The 22,663-nt window shown below is 42.6% G+C and overlaps 1 protein-coding gene across 2 annotated transcripts in view; it reads left to right on the forward strand.

The window, feature by feature from the left end:
• Positions 1–22,663, forward strand: part of LOC111747943 (protein kinase cAMP-dependent X-linked catalytic subunit) — a 131,497-nt gene that overhangs the window by 105,564 nt on the left and 3,270 nt on the right. For both annotated transcript variants that reach the window (XM_064277925.1, XM_064277931.1), the window contains exon 4: positions 12,247–12,393. The gene's annotated coding sequence lies outside the window, so the exon portion shown is untranslated. The remainder of the gene's footprint in view (positions 1–12,246; positions 12,394–22,663) is intronic.

Below are 22,663 nucleotides of genomic sequence, written 5' to 3' on the forward strand. Positions count from 1 at the left end.
GATAAGCAAGAGCATAGAGCTTGAAGTCAAACTATGTCAGTTTAGGTTCTGGTTTCATAACTCTGTCATTGTGCTTATCTGCTGTTGGGTTGGCTCCCAGCTCATGGTGACCCCATGCAAACAACAGTATAGAACATTGGCTGGTTCTGTGCCATATCCGTGATCAGTTTTTGATGGGACCATTGCTATCCATAGGGTTTCCGCTGGCTAATTTTCAGAAGTAGATTGCCAGGCCTTTCTTCCTAGTCCCTCTCAGCCTGGAAGCTTTGCTGGAACCTGTTCAGTATCCTGGTAACACGCAAACCTTCACTGAGATGGGTGGTAGCTTTGCATGAGGTGCCTTGGTTGGGAATCCAACCCAGATCGTTTGGGCTCACGTAGTGTTAATGGATTGATTTGTGTCCCCCAAAAATATAAGTCAACGAGGCTAGGCTATGATTCCCAGTATTGTGTGATTGTCCACCATTTTGCCATCTGATGTGGTTTTCCTATGCATTGTAAATCCTACCTCTAAGATGTTAATGAAGTGGGCTTAGTGGCAGTTATGTTAATAAGGCAGGACTCAATCTGTAAGATCAGGTTGTGTCTTAAATCAATCTCTTTTGAGATATAAAACAGGGAAGTGAGCAGAGAGACGGGGGACCTCACACCACCAAGAAACTGGAGCCAGGAGAATTGCATGTCCTTTGGACCCAGGGTCCCTGCGCTGAGAAGCTCCTAGACCAGGGGAAGACTGATGACAAAGACCTTCCCCCAGAATCAACACAGAGAGAGAAAGCCTTCCCCTGGAGCTGGCATCTTGAACTTGGACCTCTAACCTCCTAGACTGTGAGACAATAAACTCCTGTTTGATAAAGCCATCCCCTTGTGGTATTTTCTGTTATAACAGCACCGGATACTAAGACACATAGCCTTCAAATCCAAAACCAGATACATCTTACCATTTGAAACTGAGTGTGACTACAAGAAGACTGCATGGTTATTTTAACGATATGGTTGGAGCTCTCCAGAAGAACTGAGGAACCTTTCCAGCTGAATAGTAAAGATTTGAACCCTGAGGGGTCACTTCGCTTATCCGTTGTCTTCATTTAAAGAAGATGAGCAATTAAAAAAATATTTATTTTCTGTGGCCAATATACACAACCAAAGATATGTCCAATCACGATTTCTACAAGAACAGCTGGATGACATTGGTCACACACTTCGCATCGTGCCACCACCTCCCTGAATTTGGACCTTTAGCTTCCTGAACTGTGAGAAAATTAATTCTCTACCCATATTGTTTCATTGCCGTTCATTTAGACTCTCTGCCCATTCACGTTCTCACCTGTGCTTTCCATTAACTGCAGTTTACAGTGTTAACTATATTTACATGGTCAGTTTAAACTCATATTCTTTATAAGACCTCAATGCTCAAGAAGGTGAGCCATATTTGAATATTGTCGGTGATTTATCTTGGGAAAAAAAACCCAAAAAACTTTTTACCATTCTTCCTTAAGCTTAGGGAACAATTTAATTGCTGACTGCCTTCACCACACAAGGTGTTCCATGAGAATATTACTTGCAGCTATTTTCCCCATGAAACAAACTTTCTTAATAGCATTAACACCCCCACGCCACCCTTTCCACAAAGACAAACACTATGGAGGCTCCATCTGCTAAGAACCTACAAATCCTTCCTAATGCCCCATTGCCATTTTGCTTTGTTATGTAAAACAGCCCCCATTGTTCTCATGAATTTAATTTATAACATATAAATAGTACAGTTTTCACCTTAGACAGCCATCTAAGCTTTTGTTTGAAATTAAAAAAAAAAAAAAAGATTTTTGCTGCTAAAAGGATCTGAATAAGTTAGCTGTAGTGTAGAGAATGGAACCCTGGTGGCGCAGTGGTTAAGCGTTTGGCTGTTAATCAAAAGGCTAGAAGTTTGAATCCCCTAGGGGCTTCTTGGGGAAATCCTATGGGACAGTGTACTCTGTCCTATAGGGTTGCTATGAGTCTGAATCGACTCGATGGCAGTGGGTTTGGTTCACTGTAGAGAACAGCTGGTCCCAAGTTCATGTAGTGGCTGGGACTCACAATGGGCTTTAGGAGAAGTCAGAGGACGTTTCAAGCTCCATGGAAACCAGGTCCATGTCTGATTCTGCACCTTATGGTAGGCCACCACGTGGGGACGCTACACTGACTTCTAGGGTAAAGCTGATGAACCTTTCTCTTCAGTGATATCTTCTCTCTGCTCTATTCTCCCTTCCCCGTCTCTCTCCCTCTCTTTTATTTTCCCTCCATTTTTCTTTCCTGTCTTAGTCTCCCAGTGCTGCTATAACAGAAATGCCACAAATGGGTTGCTTTAATGAACAGATATTAATTTTCTCACAGTTCTGGAGGCTGTTGTTGTTAGGTGCTGTTGAGTTGGTTCTGAAACATAGGGACCCTATGTACAACAGAATGAAACACTGCCTGGTCCTGCTCCATCCTCATAAACTTTGCTATGTGTCTTGGTGATCCAGTGCAGCTATAGCAGAAATACCACAAGTGAATGGCTTCAACAAACAGAAATTTTTTCTCTCACAGTCTAGGAGGCTAGAAGTCCAAACTCAGGGTGCCAGCTCCAGGGGAAGGCTTTCTCTCTCTGTTGGCTCTGGAGGAAGGTTCTTCTCATCAATCTTCCCAGGTCGAGGAGCTCCTCAGTGGAAGGATTTCACTCCACTCCTGGCTCTTCTTTCTCGGTGGTAGGGGGGTCCCTCTCCTCTTTGCTTGATTCTGTCTTTTATATCTCAAAAGAGATTGACTCAAGATACAACCTAATACTCTAGATTGAGTCCTGCCTCATTAACATAACTGCCTGTAATCCTGCCTCATTAACATCATAGAGGTTAGAATTTACAACACACAGGATAATCATATCAGATCATGAAATGGTGGACAGCCACACAATACTGTCAACTGCTAAGTTGACACCCATTTTTCAGGGACACAATTCAATCCATAACACTATGTTTGAGCCCATTATTGTATCCACTGTGTCAGTCCATCTCGCTGAGGCTGAATTGAGGGCACTGGCTCTAGGGGAAGGCTCTCTCTCTGTCCGCTCTGGGAGAAGGTCCTTGTCTCAGTTTCTCTAGCTGGCTGTCGTTGGAGATCCTGGGCTTATAGACTGGTCTGCCTTTGAGTCTTCAGATAACTTGGGTCTTCCACCTGTGTCTGCCTTCTTCTCTGGCTAATGTGCTCTTCTATACCTCAAAGTGATTGGATTAAGACATACCCTACACTGACTCGTGGCAACCCTGTGTGTTTCAGAGAGTAGAACGGTGCTCTGTAGGGTTTTCAATGGCTGGTTTTTTTTGAAGTAGATTATCAGGCCTTTCTTCCAGGGTACTTCTGAGTGGGTTTGAACCACTAGCCTTTCATTTAGCAGCTGAGCGCTTAACTGTTTGCACCACCCAGAGACCATGAGATTATGGGACGTTAGAATTTATAGTTTGCCTACGATTGTAAGTGTAGACTGTTGGCTTAAGGCATGTATTGCTCTCTACTTATAGCCCCCTCATCAGAGAACTAGGATATTTGAGCTTCATTTTCCACTTTCTGTATTTTGATTTTAAATATTCCATTTTTATAGTCATACTTTAAAAAATAACCATCAGCAAAGGGACAGATATTGTATGATCTTCCTTTTTTATTTTTCCCACTGATGTCAAGTTGATTCCGACTCATAGTGATCCTGTAGAACAGAGTAGAACCGCCCCATAGGGTTTCCAAGGAGCAGCTGGTGGATTCAAACTGCTGACCTTTTGGTTAGCAGTTGAGCTCTTAACCACTGCACTACCAGGGCTCCTGTATGATCTCACTTGTGTGAAATACCTAGAAAAGGCAAGTGCACAGAGATCAGAGTTTAACAGTGGTTCTCAGGGATGGGAGGAAAGGGGAGAACAGAGAGTCATTGTCTGGGAGGCAGTGAGTTGCCGTTCATGGTGCGGGGAAATTTGGCCATGGATTTGGGTGTTGGTTGCATAATAGAATTGATACAATTTGTATCACTGAAATGTACATGTGAAAAATGTTGCATTGATGTATGATGTGTTAATTACATTTTTACAACAACAACAATAAAGTAACCAGCAGACATCAGCTTCAAAAATTTTCCTCTTTATTATCATTTTTGTTTCAATTTTAAATACCCATTACTGTCCCAAGCTCACCAGATCCTTTGTTCCTTTCAGTTTTAAGTACTCATTGCTCTGTCCAGCTACCTCGATGGAGAAATTGCTGCTTTTCCCCAGAAGAGCAACTTTTTGATTGTCTTCAATGCAGAAGGATTTTATTTCAAAAGGGGTTAGATTTCTCATACTGAACACAAATATAACCTCCTTGTTCTTGGCGACCTTCACTGCGATTTGGTATTGGCTCTGTGGTGTTTTGTGGGCATTCACCTGATGTTACTCCCTGACAGGAAAACTAGTTGTTTTCCAGTTTATAACTCACAGAAGACAGAATTCTTGTCCCTGGTATAAAGAGAATGTCGTTTTCCTACAGTGTCAACTTAAGTCGAATTCATGAACTGTATGCTACCCCGAGGCAGATAAAATATTAGTCATCAGGAACTATTCCCATTTGAGAAGCTGTTGTCATGAAATCTCCTTGGGCAAAGACTCATCCAACTCTCCCTGTCCTTCTCCTTCACCACCCCAAATTCACAACAGAGTGATACAAACATAAAAACAGGATATTTTCTTGAGCTTTTATTTCACTGTCTATATCCTATTTTTAAGATGTATGTGTATGGGTGGAGCCCTGGAGGTTCAGTGGTTAAAGGCCTGATTGCTAACCAAAAGGTCAACAGTTAGAATCCACCATCCGCTCCTTGGAAACCCTATGAGGCAGTTCTACTCTGTCCTATAGGGTCGCTATGAGTTGGAATCAACTCCACGGCAGTGGGTTTTTTTTTACCACATTGTTTTCACACACTGTGCCCAGGTGGTACAAGCAGTTTGCACTTGTCTACTAACCGAAAGGTCAGTCCCGGGGTACTGCAGAAGAAAAGCCTGGCAACCTGGTTCCATAAAAATTATAGTCAAGAAAACCCTGTGGAGCTCAGTCCTGTTCTGTAAAACACATGGGGTCGCCATGAGTCAGAATCCATTAGACAGCAATGCGTTTGGTTTCTTTTAGTATATGTTGGAATTCAGGTGTAGTCATTAAAATGTACAATACTGTGACAAAACCAAAAAACTCATTAGTGTTGAGTTGATGCCAACTGATAGCGACCCTATAAGACAGAGTAGAATTGCCCCATAGGGGGTCCAAGGCTGTAAATCTTTATGGAAGCAGACTGCCACATTTTTCTCCCGAGGCGGATGGGTTCAAACAGCCTACTCTTTGGTTAGCACTGAGTGCTTAACCACTACACCACAGAGGCTCCTCATATTGTGGTAAAATAAAAAAACCAAGCCCTTTGCCATTGAGTCGATTCTGACTCCTAGTGATCCTATAGGACACAGTAGAACCGCCCCATAATGTTTCCAAGTGCAGCTGGTGGATTTGAACTGCTGACCTTTTGGTTAGCATCCTCAGCATTTCTCTTTCAACTAAGGAAAATTCCAATTTAAGAGATGATTCATTGCATGATGTTTCCTAAAGTATGGCTTTGTAGTCTTACCCCAATTGCACTTCGGTGAAGACCCCAGAGAGGCCTTTGAGAGAGAACGTGTATGTCAGAGTTTTTAAAAATGGTTCTGTATAAGAAGACTGAATGTCTGGGAGTGCTTTGATGAAAACAACTTGGGAGATGTTTTATTCAAGGAAGAGGTCAAAATGAGGAATTGCCTCACTGCGACATCACAGGTCCAATGGCAAAGAAACTGGCTGCTGTTGAGTTGATTCCGACTCGTGGTGACCCCACGTGATAGCTGGACAATGGAAAAAGAAGACCCAGAGTGAACTGATGCTTAAGAATTGTGGTGTTGGCCAAGAATATTGGATATAACGTGGACTGCCAGAAGAACGAACAAATCAGTCTCGGAGAAGTACAACCAGAATGTCCTTTAGAAGTGAGGATGGTGAGACTTCGTTTCTCTTACTTTGGACACATCATCAGGAAAGACCAATTTCTAGAAAAAGACATCATGTTGGGTAAAGTAGAAGGGCAGTGAATATGAGGGAAACCGTCCGTGAGATGGATTAACACAATGGCCACAACAATGGACTCAAAGACATCAGCAATATGAAGATGGCATGGGATTGGGCCCTGTTTCATTCTGTTACACACAAGGTCTCCATGAGTAGTTCATTCATTCAATGGCAAGTAGCAGCAAGGTGTATATGTAGGGACCAATTACTAGAAAAAGACATCATGGTTGGTTAAGTGGAGGGCAAGTAAAAAGGAGGAAAACCCTCCAGGAGATGAATAGACACAGTGGCCTCAACAATGGACTCAAACATACCAACGATCATAAAGATGGCGCAAGAATGGGCAACATTTTGTTCTGTTACACATAAGGTCCCCATGAGTCAGAGCCGACTCAATGGCAGCTAAGAGCAACACCAGGGCCATAGAAAGAAGTCATGAGTCACATGTTCAAAGTCAGGTGACGTTGGATCCTGAAGTAGGACCCTCTGTGCTTCTCTGCAGAGCTTCTGCACAGTCAGAGAAAAGGAAACTAACAGATAAAGAAGAGGTTGAATTGCTGATTCTGGGTTTCCTTCCAGACACTTTAGTATGTGGTTAAGGTGATTAATTGATTGAAGAGATTTACACTAAAGGATCAATGCCCATGGAAGCAGCAGTCAAGAATCAAACGACTCATTGCATTAGGCAAATCTGCTGTAAAAGACCTCTTTAAAGTGTTGAAAAGCAAAGATGGCACCTTGAAGACTCAGGTGCGCCTGACTCAAGCCATGGCGTTTTCAGTATCCTCATATGCATATGAAAGCTGGACAATGAATAAGGAAAATCAAGGGAGAATTGATGCCTTTCAAATGTGGTGTTGGTGAAGAATATGGAATATACCATGGACTGCCAGAAGAAAGAACAAATCTGTCTTGGAAGAAGTACAGCCAGAATGCTCCTTAGAAGCAAGAATAGCAAGACTGTCTCACATACTTTGGACATATTATCAGGAAGGACCAGTCCCTAGGGAAGGACATCATGCTTGGTAAATAGAGGGTCAGCGAAAAAGAAAAAGACCCTCAATGAGATGGATTGACACAGTGGCTGAAACAATGGGCTAAAACATAACAATGACAGTGTTTTGTTCTGTTGTACGTAGGGTTTCACTAGGAGTCAGAACCGACTTGCCAGCACCCCACAACAACAGCATTTTGAAAGATCATCACAATTTTTTACGGCCCTTATCTGGTAGCTTCTCCCCTCTCTCCTTTTCCCGGTTTAGACTTGTTCCCCATGGGCTGTGGACACCTTATGCTGCCTTTGTACAGTGGACAGGTGTGTGTTCGTATAGTTGCATCCTTGCTGCCTTTGGTTCTGCAGATCTTTTAATTATTTAGTTTTTATAGGACTGCAGGCTCTTGTGAGCTTAATTAGGGCTCTAATTGCCTCCGGGAAATGTAGATGAACTTGTTGGGCAAGGACTAAGAAACTCCAGTGGATGAGTTTGGAAAAGAAAAAGAAAGAGAAAACCATTGAGTCTTCGCAGAGTTTTGGGAATTGCAGTTTAAAACAAACATGCAGCAGAAATAAAAAGATGCCCTTCTCCAGAGCTGAGAAAGAGGACTGAGATTCAATTCCATTTTTACAAATTCTGTAAGTTAAATTTGACGTCTGCCATGGGGACCTCATACCACCAAGAAAGCAATGCCAGGAGGAGAGCGTGTCCTTTGGCCCTGAGGTTCCTGTGCTGAGAAGCTCCTAGTCCAGGGGAGGATGGACGACAAGGACCTTCCTCTAAAGTGGACAGAGAGAGAAAGCCTTCTTGTGGAGCTGACGCCCTGAATTTGGACGTCTAGCCTTGAAGACTGTGAGAGAATAAACTTCTCTTTGTTAAAGCCATCTACTTGTGGTATTTCTGTTATAGCAGCGCTAGATGACTAAGACAATAATCGTATGAACCTAGCAGCCCAAACTTGTTTCAACCTAAGAGTGTCCATTTCTAGCCTGTGCTAGAGAGAAATGGCAGAGAACAGAAGACCTGGCAATGCGAGATGCGTGGTTATCTTTCCTTTAAATTACTTTTAAAGGAATTTTTAAAAAGCATTTACAAAGAATAGCATGAAAAGGAAGTCCTAAAAAGAAACTGAGAAGGAAAATGTCCTGGAAACAGAAAACAAGACTTGCTGTTTTTCTCCTAGGAAATGCTTTAAACATATAATAGGAACAATACTTTTCTTAAGGAATTTTATTTGAAGAACTGAATTTTTAAATAATAATAACTTTTGAGATTACTGTGTTTTTCCCTTGATTCAAAAGAGGATACTTTATCAGAGAACCCCAGACAAGTCATTAAAATTCTTAGTGCCTGTGAAGATGTAACCATTCAGTCATTTGTAAAGCAATCTTGGTTTGTGCCTTTTCTTTCCCTGACCTGAATGAAAATATTAAGAGGGAAGTAGAAGAAAATAGCTAGGTAAATCCCATCTACAATGGTGGCAAAGAGCTGTATCTATGTACTTTGTTACATCATTATAAATGAATAAAACTTTGGAGTGTGAAAAAAACTTTGGAGTGTGAAAAAAAATTGACATCTTGTTGTGGATGGGCTGGACTCAACTCATGGCGAACCCATGTGCTACAGAGTAGAACTTCTCCGTAGGGTTTTCTTAGCTGTAATCTTTATGGAAGCAGATTGCCAGGCCTTTCTTCCATGGCACTGACCATGGGTTCAAATGGTCAACTGTTACCTTGGTAGTTGACCATAAACAGTTTACAGGACCCAGAGACCTCTCTACTTTCATAGCATCTGTCTAATTCCATCTCTTCCTCTTTCCCCTCCCTCTTCTTCTCTGCCCATGGAAGAAATATGTTATTGTGTGCCGCCGAATTGATTCTAACTCACAGGGACCCCATGTGACAGAGGAGAACAGCCCGATAGAATTTCTTAGGCTGTAAATCTCTGTGGGAGCAGATCACTGGGTCTTTTATCCTGTGGAACCTCTGGGTAGGTTAGGAATACCTGAGGCTTTTAAGGAAACCCTGGTGGCATAGTGGTTAAATGCTACAGCTGCTAACCAAAAGGTCGGCAGTTCAAATCCACCAGGTGCACCTTAGAAACCCAATGGGGCAGTTCTACTCTGTCCTATAGGGTCGCTATGAGCCACAATTGACTCGATGGTAATGGGTTTTGATTTTTTAAAGATAAGGCCTGTGGATCCACCAGCCAGTAGCCAACTCCTTCCCCAATTAATCAGCACTATTCTGGCAGCACTAACCATGGAATTTGATGCAAAATAAAAGGTAAAATATACTTCAAATAGTAGAAAAGGGGTAGGCCTAATATCACCATTGTTTGCAATATTTTGTGAACCTAAAAAATTAAGGGCGAGGGAGGGAGGTGAAAAACTTTCAGAGAAATAAGTGTGAGACACATTATGAAATTAATCTGCAATAGTGATGTCTTAGAAATTAGTCAGAAATAAATTTATCATAGCAACCTAAGATATGAAATGCCTCAAAAACAAAACTTCTAGAGACAAACACCACAATGTCTTAGGTGAAAAAATTCACTGGATTGAATTAGCTGGTGATTAGACATTGTAGAAGAAAAGATTAGTGAATTTGAAGAGTTACTGACAGATACTATACAAAATGGAACAGAGTGTTGGCAAGCTCTGGGTCAACTTCAAGGGGGCTTGGTATTGTGTGCGGTCAAATCAATTCTGACTCATAGTGACCCTATATGACAGAGTAGAACTGTCCGGTACAGTTTCCTAGGCTGTAATCTTTATGGGAGGGAGCAGATCACCAGCTCTTTCTCCTTCAGAGCTGCTGGGTGGGTTCGAACCACTGACTTTTTGGTTAGCAGCCGAGCACTTAACCACTGCACCACCAGGGTTCCTTTGAGTGGACTCATGTATGTATAATTGGTGCTACCAAAGAAGAGGAGAGAGAAGGGGGGATATAAGAATATTTGAAAAAATAGTGGCTGACATTTTCTAAATTTGCTGAAAATTATAATCCACATATTTAAGAATTTGAATAAATTCCAAACAGGAGGCACAAGAAGAAAATGTCACCAAGGCACACCATAATCAAATTGATCCAAAGCTAGTAATAAAGAGAAAACCTTAAAAGCAGCCAGAGAAGAAGACGCTTTATATACAGAGAGAACAAACATACAGATGATAGCTGATTTCTCATTGGAAACAATGTAAGTAAGAAGACAGTGGAGTATCAGCTTTAAAGTACTGAAAGAAAAAAAGAGTTTCCAAGGAGTGGCTGGTGGATTCGAACTGATGACCTATAGGTTAGCAGCTGAGCTCTTAACCACTGTGCCACCAGGGTTTCAGTAAGCATAACGACCCTACGTAAAAAATAAAGATACACTGCCCGGTCCTGCACCATTCTCACAGTCATTGTTATGCTTAAGCCCATTGTTGCAGCCACTGTGTCAATCCATGTCATTGAGGGTCTTCCTCTTTTTGGTTGACCCTCTACTTTACCAAGCATGTGATGTCTTTCTCTAGGTATTGGTCCCTCCTGATGACATGCCCAAAGTATGTGAGATGAAATCTTGCCATCCTCACTTCTAAGGAGCAATCTTGCTGTACTTCCTCCAATACAGATTTATTCGTTCTTCTGGCAGTCGATGGTATATTCAATATTCTTTACCAACAGCTTTATTCATATGCATCAATTCTTCTTTGGTCTTCCTTATTCATTGTCCAGCTTCTGCATGCAGATGAAGTGATTGAAAACACCACGGCTCGGAGCAGGGGCACCTTAGTCCTCAAAGTGATATCTTTGCTTTTGAATGCTTTTAAGAGGTCTTTTGCAGCAGATTTTCCCAATGCAATGTGTCTTTTGATTTCTTGACTGCTGCTTCCATGGGCCTTGATTGTGGATTCAAGTAAAATAAAATCTTTGACAACTTCAATCTTTTCTCCGTTTATCATGATGTTGCTTACTGGCCCAGTTGTGAAGATTTTTGTTTTCTTTATGTTGAGGTGTAATCCATACTGAAGGCTGTAGTCTTTGATCTTCATCAGTAAGTGCTTCAAGTCCTCTTTGCTTTCAGCAAGTAAGGTTGTGTCATCTGCATAACCCAGGTTGTAAATAAATTTTCCTCCAATCCTGATGCCATGTTGCTTATTGGTCAAGTTGTGAGGTTTTTTTTTTTTTTCTTTATGTTGAGGTGCAATAACGGTGACCTGAAAGTTGCTCTCAGATCTCTCAATTTTGTGCAGAGAGGACTTAGAAGCTCTAGTGTGTGTTTTGGAAACAGAATTTCTAACTGTATTGATTGTTTTCCTTCTAACTCTATTCCTTCCTCTTGAATTCTTATCTGTAGGCCAATTCCATAAACAGCGTACATGGTGGACGGTAAGTTAACCAGCTAATGCAGTTAGACCAAAGAGTCAACAGGTGATAAAATTCAGCTCCAAAAATACACTCAGAAGTTTAACACCCATGGTTTAAATGAGGATTAGGGACCTATTGACTTTTTCTTTCATGCCTAAAAACATGAACTATCTACTTGATTGATCACCTCCATTTCAACAGAAAACCACTAAATTTTGGAGTCTTGACTGTGTCATAGGGTAAAATTTCTTTTCTGTTGTTGAGAATTATTCATACTTTAAAAAAAAAATGCTAACATAAATTTCCAAGGTATGTGATTGGAATTCTAGGCTATAAAGTGGACAATGGTGAGCCTTCAAGACAGCATGTAAGGTGTTAAAGGTCCAACAGTGCTAGTTGTGGAGGGCACCTAATTGGGTATGCAAAGCAGCCGGGCAGCCCTGCCTGCTGAAAAGATAAAAAAGAATCACTGCGTGGGGCTAACAGGCTTAGACTTTCTAGACGAAATGGTGCCAAAGGAGGTACTCAGGCAGAAGAGATGTCAAGCTAAACAGTTATGGTCTGTGTCGCAAATTTCCCCAAATATGAAACTTGATGCTGAGATAATCATTTGGAAACAACATCTCTGCCAGTTAATTAAAAAAAAAAAATCGAGAAGAAAACCCCAAACAACTCAAAGCAAATGCCAGTATTTTTTCCCTGAATAGTTCATTTAGGTACATGCTTACCATGGTTTTTGTTTGTTTGTTTTCCGTGTGTTTTCTGATTCCTGGCAGATGTCTGACAAAACACAGTGAAATCAGATGGACGAGGATAGCGGCTGTTGTACACCATCCACTTTCAAGCTGGTGGTGGTGGTGGGGGGACAGTAACAGATAAAAACAAAAATGGAAAAAGGGAAAGAACCAAAGAGAAAGCCCGAGGTATGCCATTTTTGGGGGGGGGAGGGGGAGAATAATGCATTAATATCTTACGTAAAATTTTGCTTGATTTTTAAAAACTGTATGTGTTAGATGCATAAATGAAGTGATTTCTTTTAAAAACATTACCTAAATAGACTAAGTTTTGCTTGTGTGGTTTAGTTATTGGGTGTTAGAAACGGTGCCAGCAGTTGGCTGCTAACTGAAAGGTTGGCAGTTGAGTCTACCCAGAGGCACTTTGGAAGAAAGGCCTGGAGATGTCCTTCTGAAAGATAAGTCATTGAAACCCTATGGAGCACAGTTCTATTCTGACACACCGGAGGTTGTGGTGAGTCAGAGTCAACTCGACAGAGAGTGGCTTTTGGAGTCCCGGAGCGGTGTAAACAGTTAATGTTTTCAGCTGCTAACCAAAAGGTTGAGGTCTGGGTCCACCCAGAGGCACCTTGGAAGAAAGGCCTGGTGACCTGCTTCTGAAAGACCAGCCATTGAAAATCCTGTAGAGCACAGCTCTACCCAGGCACACATGGGGTTGCCATGAGTCAGGGTCAATTCCATGGCAACTGGTTTTTAGTAGAGCTTCTTTTTTTTAAATAATCTATTTTATTTTTCTTGTTGTTGAGAATATACAGAGCAGAATATATACCAATTCAGCAGTGTTTATGTGTGCAATTCAGTGACATGGATAACATTCTTCGAGGTGTGCAACTGTTCTCAGTATCCTTTTGCAAATCGTTCCCCTACCACGAACATGAACTCACTGTCCCCGAGGCTCTCTAGCTAGCTAACCTTTCAAGTTACTCTTGTCCATTAGTAACCATGCTTTTTGTTACAGTCCTCAGGCTGAAGGATAAAGGACAAGCTCCACTCTGAAATATGCTGGCTTTTGGGGTAAAAGTTAAGGAGCACATGTGGAACCACCCACTAGCTTTTAGGACTTCTGAACATGTGTGGGAGCCCTGGTGGTGCAGTGGTAAAGAGGTTGGCTATTAACCAAAAGATCGACAGTTCAAATCCACCAGCTGCTCCTTGGAAACCCTATGGGGCAGCTCTACTCCGTCCTGTAGGGTCGCTGTGAGTCAGAATAGACTCGATGGCAACAGGTTTGGTTTTTTTTTTTTTTTCAAATATGATTCATGTCATTTTCTCCTGTATGGCATTGGCTGAAGTGTGGCCAGATCTGATGCTAATGTGAGTGTGGGGGGGGGAGGCCCAGAGGTGCCACTTCCTCTCAAAAGGGACAGCAATCGCGTGAAGATGACCATGTGGTCTCCCTGATGGCACACTGGAGGTTCTCATTGGCTTTATTTAGGATTTTATGTTTAATGGATGTGAGGAGCCCTGGTGGTGCACTGGTTAAGAGCTTGGGTGCTAACCAAAAAAGCGGCAGTTTGAACCCACCAGCTGCTCCATGGGAAAAAATGTGGCAGTCTGGTTCTGTAAAGATTCCAAACGAAAAGCAACCCAGTTGCCATTGAGTAGATTCCAACTCATAGCGGCCCTTAAGGTCAGAGTGGAACTGCCCCATAGAATTCCCAAGGAGCACTTGGTGGATTTGAACTGCTGACTTTTTGGTTAGCAGCTGTAGCACTTAACCACTACACCACCAGGATTTCCTCAAGATTACAGCCTTGGAAACCCTATGGGGCAGTTCTCTGTCCTATAGAGTCGCTACGGGTCAAAATTGACTCAACAGCAGTGGGCTTGACTGGATGTGACAACCAGCCATCTGTCCGTTGGCCATACTGTGGTGGCTTGGTGTTGCTGTGATGCTGGAAGCTATGCCACCAGTATTTCAAATACCAGCAGGGTCACCCATGGTGGACAGGTTTCAGTGGAGCTTCCAGACTAAGACAGACTTGGAAGAAAGGCCTGGAAATCCTCAGAGAAAGATGCCATTGTTCAGAACAGGATATGAAAGCTGGGGAAACCCCCAGAAGCAAACTCATTGCCACAGAGCCGATTCTGACTCATGGTGACCCCATATGTGACAGAGTAGAACGGCTCCATGGGGTTTTCTTGGCTGTAATCTTTATGCAAGCAGATTGCCAGGCCTTTCTCCTGCAGTACTGCATGAGTAAGTCTGATCCGTCAACCTTTCGGTTAGTTCTTGTCATTGTTAAGTGTCATCTGTAGTAGATTGAGTCAGTCCTGGCTCATAGCGACCCCATGTACAACAGAATGAAACACTGCCTGGTCCTGAGCCATCCTTACAATCGTTATGCTTGAGCCCATCGTTGCAACCACTGTGTCAGTCCATGTCGTTGACGGTCTTCCTCTTTTCGCTGACCCTCTACCAGGCGTGATGTCCTTCTCCAGGGTCTGATCCCTCCTGACAACATGTCCAAAGTACTTGAGTCGTAGTCTTGCCATCCTTGCTTCTAAGGAACATTCTGGCTCTTCTAAGAAGTATTCTGGCTCTTCTTCCAAGACAGATTTGTTTAGGTTAGTAGTTGTGCACAAACTGTTGGCACCACCCAGAGACCTGGAAGTTGAGGAGGTGAATGAAAAAGATCAGAGGTGTACCTGGGGGCTGCATGGATGTCCACTCTCTGTCGGTGTTGGTATTGGCATTGAACGAGGACCCAACTGAGCAGCCACCATTAAACCATTTTTTTCTTAACCATCGGTGGGAGTGGCTCTCACAGCTATCCTCTACGTATGAGTATCTCATGATTGACCTGTTCTGTGGGCACAACCCCCATCCAACAGCCAAGGACTTTGATGGCCAACCCAGTTCCCCACTGGCGCTGAGGTAACGAACCGAAGAGCACTGGATTGGGGTGGAGCGCTTGAAATGGGCCGCTGGTGATTGCATAAAACCAAACAGGTTACTGTTCAGTCAATTCTAACCCATATGTGCTAGAGTAGAACTGTGCTCGATAGGGTTTTCAGTGGCTGATTTCTTGGAAGCAGATCACCAGGCCTTTCTTCCTAGGTGCCTCTCAGAAGACTCAAACCTCCAAGCTTTCAGTTAGCAGTCAAGAGGGATAACAGCTTGCACCAACTAGGAACACCGCTGATGGCATTGATAAAACACCAGTCGCTGTGGGGTGGACTCCCACACATGGCAACGTTGTGTCTGTCAGAACAGAACTGCGCTCCGCAGGGTTTTCAATGACTGATTTTTCAGAAGAAGATTACCAGGATTTTCTTCCGAGGCTCTTCTGGGTAGAATCAAACCTCCAACCTTTTGGTTCGTAGCTGAGTGCTTAGCAGTTTTTGCCACTCAAGGACTCTTGGGTTGCATGAAAGATGCTCCTTCATGAAAGGGTCAGGGATTATCCAAGACTCTTTCTCTGCTTGTATAGACTAGAAAAACCAAGTTGGGCATGATGCAATTGTTATATATAATGGCTTAGATCCCTTGTGTCTTTCTGTGATGGGGTAAGCGCCTCAACCCTTTTTGAGAACTCCAAGAATACATTTTAAAATATTTTAAAGGAGAGAGTTTTGTTTCCCCCCAACGGCGTAATTACCAGAAAAGTTCTGCTGTTGGTGACTGGGTATTCCTATTATGTATGGGTTCCCAGTGACCGTTAAACAGTCAATCTACAGTGAATAATGTGAAAAGATGAAGAATGGATGATAAACACTTAACTGTTGCAGCCGCTTTAATTAAAACATTTGTCATGCCTGAAACTAATTAGTAATTACACAAGAACTTTGTTATGTCTCGCCAGTGAAACATTACTTTGAGCTTCAGCGCAAATTTGAGTTTCAAGTAAATAATTGTTTAAGTCAGAATTAATTACTTCATAAATTATGTAGCCACAAGATCATTTTAATGAACTTATGTTTGTTAATAAATTTGCCAAGGTCTTCCTTTGTCAAGTACTAAAACGCATATTGTTTACTCGCTCACTGAATAGAAAAAAAAAGCACAACGATTTGAAGCGGATTAAAATGTGTCTCATGTATTTAAGAGTGCAATGTTTTGTTTAAAAGATACTGTAATGTTGAAATAGGCACATAAACAACTTTAAGAATTAAATTAAGTATAGACAACTGTATGTCTAAATTAGCGGAAGACATTGTAATATATGTTGTGATTCCAGTATGTTATACAATGTTTCAATATTGCCAGATGGCACATAGAAAACTTCACAGGGAAGAATTTTTTGTTTGCGGATCTTTGCAAAGAAGAAATCCTGGAGAACTAAGCCTGTAAGCAATGGTCAAGAAATCTGACGACATATTGCATTGGGCAAGTCTGCTGCAAAAGACCTCTTTCAGGTGTTAAGAAGCAAAGATGTCACTTTGAGGACTAAGGTGCGCCTGACCCAAGTCATGGTGTGTTCGGTCGCCTCATATGCATGCCTGGACAACTGAAGAAGACTGAAGAAGAACTGATGTCTTTGAATTGTGGTGTTGGCGAAGACTACTGAATATGCCACGGACCGCCAGGAGAGCGAACAAATCTGTCTTGGAAGAAATACAACCAGAATGCTCCTTAGAAGCAAGGATGGTGAGACTTCATCTCACATACTTTGGACACGTTATCAGGAGGGACCAGTCCCTGGAGAAGGAGGTCATGCTCGGTAAAGTAGAGGGTCAGAGAAAAAGAGGAAGAGCCTCAACGAGATGGATTGACACAGAGGCTGCAACAGTGGCCTCAAACATTCCTACTTTTGTGAAGTTGGCACAGGTTCAGGCCACATTTTGTTCTGTTGTACGTAGTTTCGCTATGAGTTGAAATTGAGTAGATGGCACCTAACAATGATCACATAAGACCTGGTTTATCCAAGATTGCCACACTTATGTAAAATCCCAATTATTATCATCATGGTTCCTCTTTGTGCTCTGAGATATAAATGATTTAATTTCTGGTGTGTCATCTTACACAGATATGTCAAAGTATACATTTTGGATAGGCCTTCAAGTAGAAGGCTACTTTGTTGAGAGTCAAGGTTAGTATATTGCTGTCGTTAGGTGCTTTTGAGTGGATTCTGACTCGTGGTGACCCCATGTGGCAGAGTGGAACTGCCCCATAGGGTTTCTTAGGCTGTAATCTTTATGAGAGCAGATCGCCAGGTCTCTCTCCCATGGAGCTGCTGGGTGGCTTTGAACCACTAACGTTTTGGTTAGCAGTCAGACACTTAACCGTTGTGCCAACAAGTCTGCTTTTATGCCAGACACGTCCCTGCCTAAAGTCAAGCTCCTCCAAGAGATGAAGACGTTTTACTTTATTTAATTAAGATGCATCACTTGATTACTGTCTAGTCATTTAATAATTTTGTTTTTGCCATTAAAAGGATTTTTACTTCCATTTAATTACTTTAATTTGTTTTGTGATACACTTTCAGACACATCAATAATGCCTTCAGCCAGAACAAATGCCTGGACTTTTAAATCAAGTCAAGTCAGCCCCAGTGTAAGATCTTCTCTACCATACAATGAAAGTGACTTGGGGAAAATTGTTAAAGCCATACATATGTCTTTAGGGGAAAAAAAAAAAAAGGAAAGCCATCAGAAGAGTGGTAATTTTCCAACATGCTTTCTTCATTTTAGGCAACACATTTTAATATACCCTTAAGCAACAGGGAGCATAGTCCCATGTTGAAAAGAGATTGAAATTTTTTTTTTTAAGCCGGGCAAAAATGATTCTAACATATCCTGAATTGTGGAGATCATTTAGGGAATAATGAATAAAAACCTTGGTTTCTCTGCTCCTTCTATTAGCTGAGAAAGTCCTACTGAAGTTGTTGTCAGTGATTGTCACTGAGTTGGTTCCGACTCATGGCGCCCCCATGTGTGCTGTGTAGAACTCTGCTCCACAGGGTTTTCCATGGCTGTGACCTTCTGGAAGCAGATTGCCAGGACTTTGTTGCTAGGTGCTTCTGGGTGGATTTGATCCAGCAATCTTTTGGCTAGTAGTTGAGCGCTTAAATATTTGCAACTCTTAATTGTTTTCCCAGGAAAAGTTATTGAGGACAGCAGGTATTTAGCATGACTGAAGAACGTAATCAATGTCACTGAATTGTACATGTAGAAATAGCAATTCAGCTGTAAAAAGCAAAGATGTCACTTTAGGGACTAAGGTGCGCCTGACTCAAGCCATGGTGTTTTCAGTCACCTCATATGCGTGCGAAAGCTGGACGATGAATAAGGAAGACCAAAGAAGAATTGATGGCTTTGAATTATGGCGTTGGTGAAGAATATTCAATATACCATGGACTGTCAAAAGGATGAACGAATCTGTCTTGGAACAAGTACAGCCAGAATGCTCCTTGGAAGCAAGGATGACGAGACTTTGTCTCACGTACTTTGGACATCTTGTCAGGAGGGATCAGTCCCTGGAGAAGGAGACATCATGCTTGGTAAAGTAGAGTCAGCGGAAAAGAGGGAGACCCTCAATGAGATGATTGACGCAGTGGCTGCAACAAGGGGCTCGAGCATAACAACGATTGTGAGGATGGCGCAGGACCGGGCAGTGTTTTGTTCTGTTTACAGAGGGTTGCTATGATTGGCACTGACTCGACGGCACCTAAAAACATGTATGTACATATACATACATATATTCACATATATATAAGAATAGGCACAATCCTGCATTCTGGGCCCTGGGGATGAAGCTGGAATTCTTTAGGATCTTGGAATCTTGGAACTTAGTTTCTAGGTGAGGGTTGGTGGAGAGGATTTGGTGGAGATTATAGATAATTATTTAAATTATTTAAACAGATGTGTCAGATACAGAGAGAAGGTAAGCAAATAATCAAAGCGGGAGGACAAGACTGGTCAGGTCTAGCAGTCCCCTCTAGGCTGGTTGCTCAGTGAGCCCAAAGCCCAATCATGCAGGTCAGACTTTTGTCCTCTTTCCTGCAGCTACTCTCTCAACGATCCTCCTTTCTTCCACCATTTAGCAGATGGTCAATTGCATTGGGAAACTCTGCTGCAAAAGAACTCGTTAAAATCTTAAAAAGTGGAGACGTCACTTTGATGACTAAGGTGTGCCTGAGCCAAGCCACGGTCTTATCAATCGCGTCCTATGCATGCGAAAGCTAGACAACGAAAAAGGAAGACTGGAGAAGACTCCATAACCTTTGAATTATGGTGTGGATGAGGAATATTGAAAGTGCCGTGGACTGCCAGAAGAGCGAACAAGTCTGACTTAGAAGAAATACAACCAAAATGCTGTTTCGAAGTGAGGATGGCAAGACTTAGGCTCTCTTGCTTTTGACATGTCAGCAGGAAAGACCAAGGGCTAGAAAAGGACATCATGGCTGGTGAAGTGGAGGGTCAGTGAAAACGAGGGAAACCCTCCATGAAATGGATGGAAACAGTGGCCACAACAGTGGACTCAAACGTACCAAGATTGCGAAGATGGCACAGGACCAGGCAACGTTTTGTTCTGTTATACATAATGTTGCCATGAGTCGGAGCTGACTGCCTGGCAGTAAGACACACACACATTTTGCAAAGATATTTTATTGTTTTGCTAGACCAGCAAACATAACCCCCCCCCCAAAAAAAAAACCTCATTGCCTTCGAGTCGATTCTGACTCACAGTGACCCTAAAGAACAGAGTAGAACTGCCCCACAGGGTTTCTGAGGAGTGCCCAGTGGATTCCAACTGCCGACCTTTTGGTTTGCAGCTGTAGCTCTTAACCACTGCACCACCAGGGTTTCCCACCAAATGTTAGAAGGATAGATATAATTGTTGTTGTTGTAAAGGGACCCTTATTGCTACACCTTGGAAGGTACAGAATGATTGCAGGTCTATATGGGGTACTGAAATTCAGTATTCTGCTGAAAAATAAAGCGTCATTTAAAAAACGTATACAGCAAACGAACACATGGATAATCACTTTAAATAGAAGTAGTTTTTAAGTTAACACGACACGTACCATTTTCACTTTTATTTGCTGATTTGATGGTCCTTACTGTGGAGGCCTGATAGCTCAGTGGTTAAAGCGCTCGGCTGCTAACCAGAAGTTCAGTGGTTCCAGCCTGCCAGCTGCTCTGCGTGAGAAAGATGTGGCAGTCTGCTTCTGTAAAGATATACAGCCTTGGGCAGTTCTACTCTGTCCTCTGCGGTCACTATGAATTAGAATTGACTTGATGGCAGTGAGTTATAGTGTTTTCCTTGCCTTGTTATATTGATGCTTGAGTGAATTAAGGGGGGAAAAAAAACAGTGGACGTTTGCTAACGATTACTCTTCTTTTTGGTACAAACGGATAAGCACTTCACCACTAGCTGAAAGGTTGGTGGTTGGAACCTACCCTGAGGTGCCTTGGAAGAAAGGCCTGGGGATCTTCCAAAAGTTCACAGCCTTAAAAACCCTTATGGAGGACAGTTCTACTCTGTATACACGGGGTCACCATGATTCGGAATCAACTTGACGGCAACTAACAACAACAACAACAACGGAAAGTGTTCTTTTATTTACATCAAGTAAAACATAGCAAGACGATCTCCGGCCCTTCTAAAAAAGAGTTTCTTTTTGTTTTTTGATCTGACCTTTGCCATGTAGTTTTTTCTTTCAAGGACACACCTGGCAAACAACACTCAACCACATGGCACCAAACTAAGGTCGTATATGCATCTCATAGAAAACCCATGTTTTTTATTTGAACTCAGTTGTTCTCCTTGAGCGATTCTGATGCAATTATCTGAATGGATTTGCATGCTTAGAATGCTGTAATTTAAGATACTCTACATGCCTAACTTTTCTCTGCTTTTTTTTTTTTTAACAGTTTGTATTTCTTAGTTTTCTTTTTATTAAAAGTGACAGAAACTCAACTTAAATGAACAAAACAAAATAAACCCATTGCCATCGAGTCAGCTTGATTCCAACTCGTGGGGACTCTGTGTGTGCAGACTAGAACTGCTCCATAGGGTTTCACCTTTCAGAAGCAGATTGGCAGGCCCTACTTCTGAGGTGCCTCTGGGTGGCCTTGAACGGCCCACCTTTTAGTTAGTAGTCAAGCGCTTAACGATTTGCCCCATCCAGGGACCTTAAATCTTTACAGACTCCCCTGCTAATGAAAGATTGGCAGTCTGAACCCACCCAGCGAATTTGCCGGAGAAATGACCTGGTGATCTTCTCCCCTAAAGATTACAGCCTAGGAAACCCTATGTGGGACTTAGTTCTGCTCTGTCATGTGGGGTCACCATGAGTCGGAGTCAACCGACAACAACCGGAATAATCTTTACGGGAGAAGATTGCCGGGTCTTTCTCCGGGGGAGCTGCTGGGTGAGTTTGAGCCACCAAACTGAAGCTAGGTTAAGCTGAAACGGAAGCAAATTGTTTTCAGCTGGTTGAACTTTGGCTTGCACACAGAGGAGCGGAGAGAGGACTTCAAACACTGGTGTTAGCACTCGGAAGCTCTCCCCGTCACTCAGCGATGGTCCTTCCAAGATTCACGCCGTTGTGCAAAGGAGTCCACCTTTGTGGTGAAGACAATACCTGCCAGAGCCTCAAGGTGTATCCTGGTCTGCATCGGCAGTGGGAAGAAAAACAGAACACCTTCCCTTTTCTCTTCCAATCATCCATGGAGGAATTCTGGTCCCGAGTCAATCTAGTGTGGTGGTTTTCAGAACGTGGTCACTGATCTTAAAAGCCTGTGAGCAGCCATCTAGGATACTCCACTGGACTCACTCCCAAGGGAGAATGAAGAAAACTAAAGGTACAAGCGAAAGATGAGTCCAAAGGACTAATGGACCACATCTACCATGGCTTCCACCAGACTGAGTCCAGTACAACAAGGTGGTGCCTGGCTACCACCACTGACTGCTCTGATAGGGATCACAATAGAGGGTCCTGGAGAGAGCTGGAGAAAAATGTAGACCAAAATTCTAACTCAAAAAGAAAGACCAGACTTACTGGCCTAACAGAGACTGGAAAACCCTGAGAGTATGGCCCTCGGACACCTTTTTAGCTCAGTACTGAAGTCACTCCTGAGGTTCACCCTTCAGCCAAAGAGTAGACAGGCCCATAAAACAAAACGAGACTAAAGGGGCACACCAGCCCAGGGACAAGGATGAGAAGGCCAGAGGGGGCAGGAAAGCTGGTAATGGGGAACCCAAGGTTGAGAAGGGAGAGTGTTGACATGCTGTGGGGTTGTTAACCAATGTCATAAAACAATATGTGTTCTAACTTTTTAATGAGAAGCTAGTTTGTTCTGTAAACCTTCGTCTAAAATAAAAAAAAAAGTGGTTCCTGAACTGTTGTTGGGTGCTATGCAGTTTATTCCCACTCATAGCGACCCCGTGTGACAGAGTAGAACTGCCTCACAGAGTTTTCTAGGCTGTAATCTGCAGGAACAGATCGCC

Source organism: Loxodonta africana, chromosome X (genome assembly GCF_030014295.1).
Source record: "Loxodonta africana isolate mLoxAfr1 chromosome X, mLoxAfr1.hap2, whole genome shotgun sequence".
NCBI lineage: Eukaryota > Metazoa > Chordata > Mammalia > Proboscidea > Elephantidae > Loxodonta > Loxodonta africana.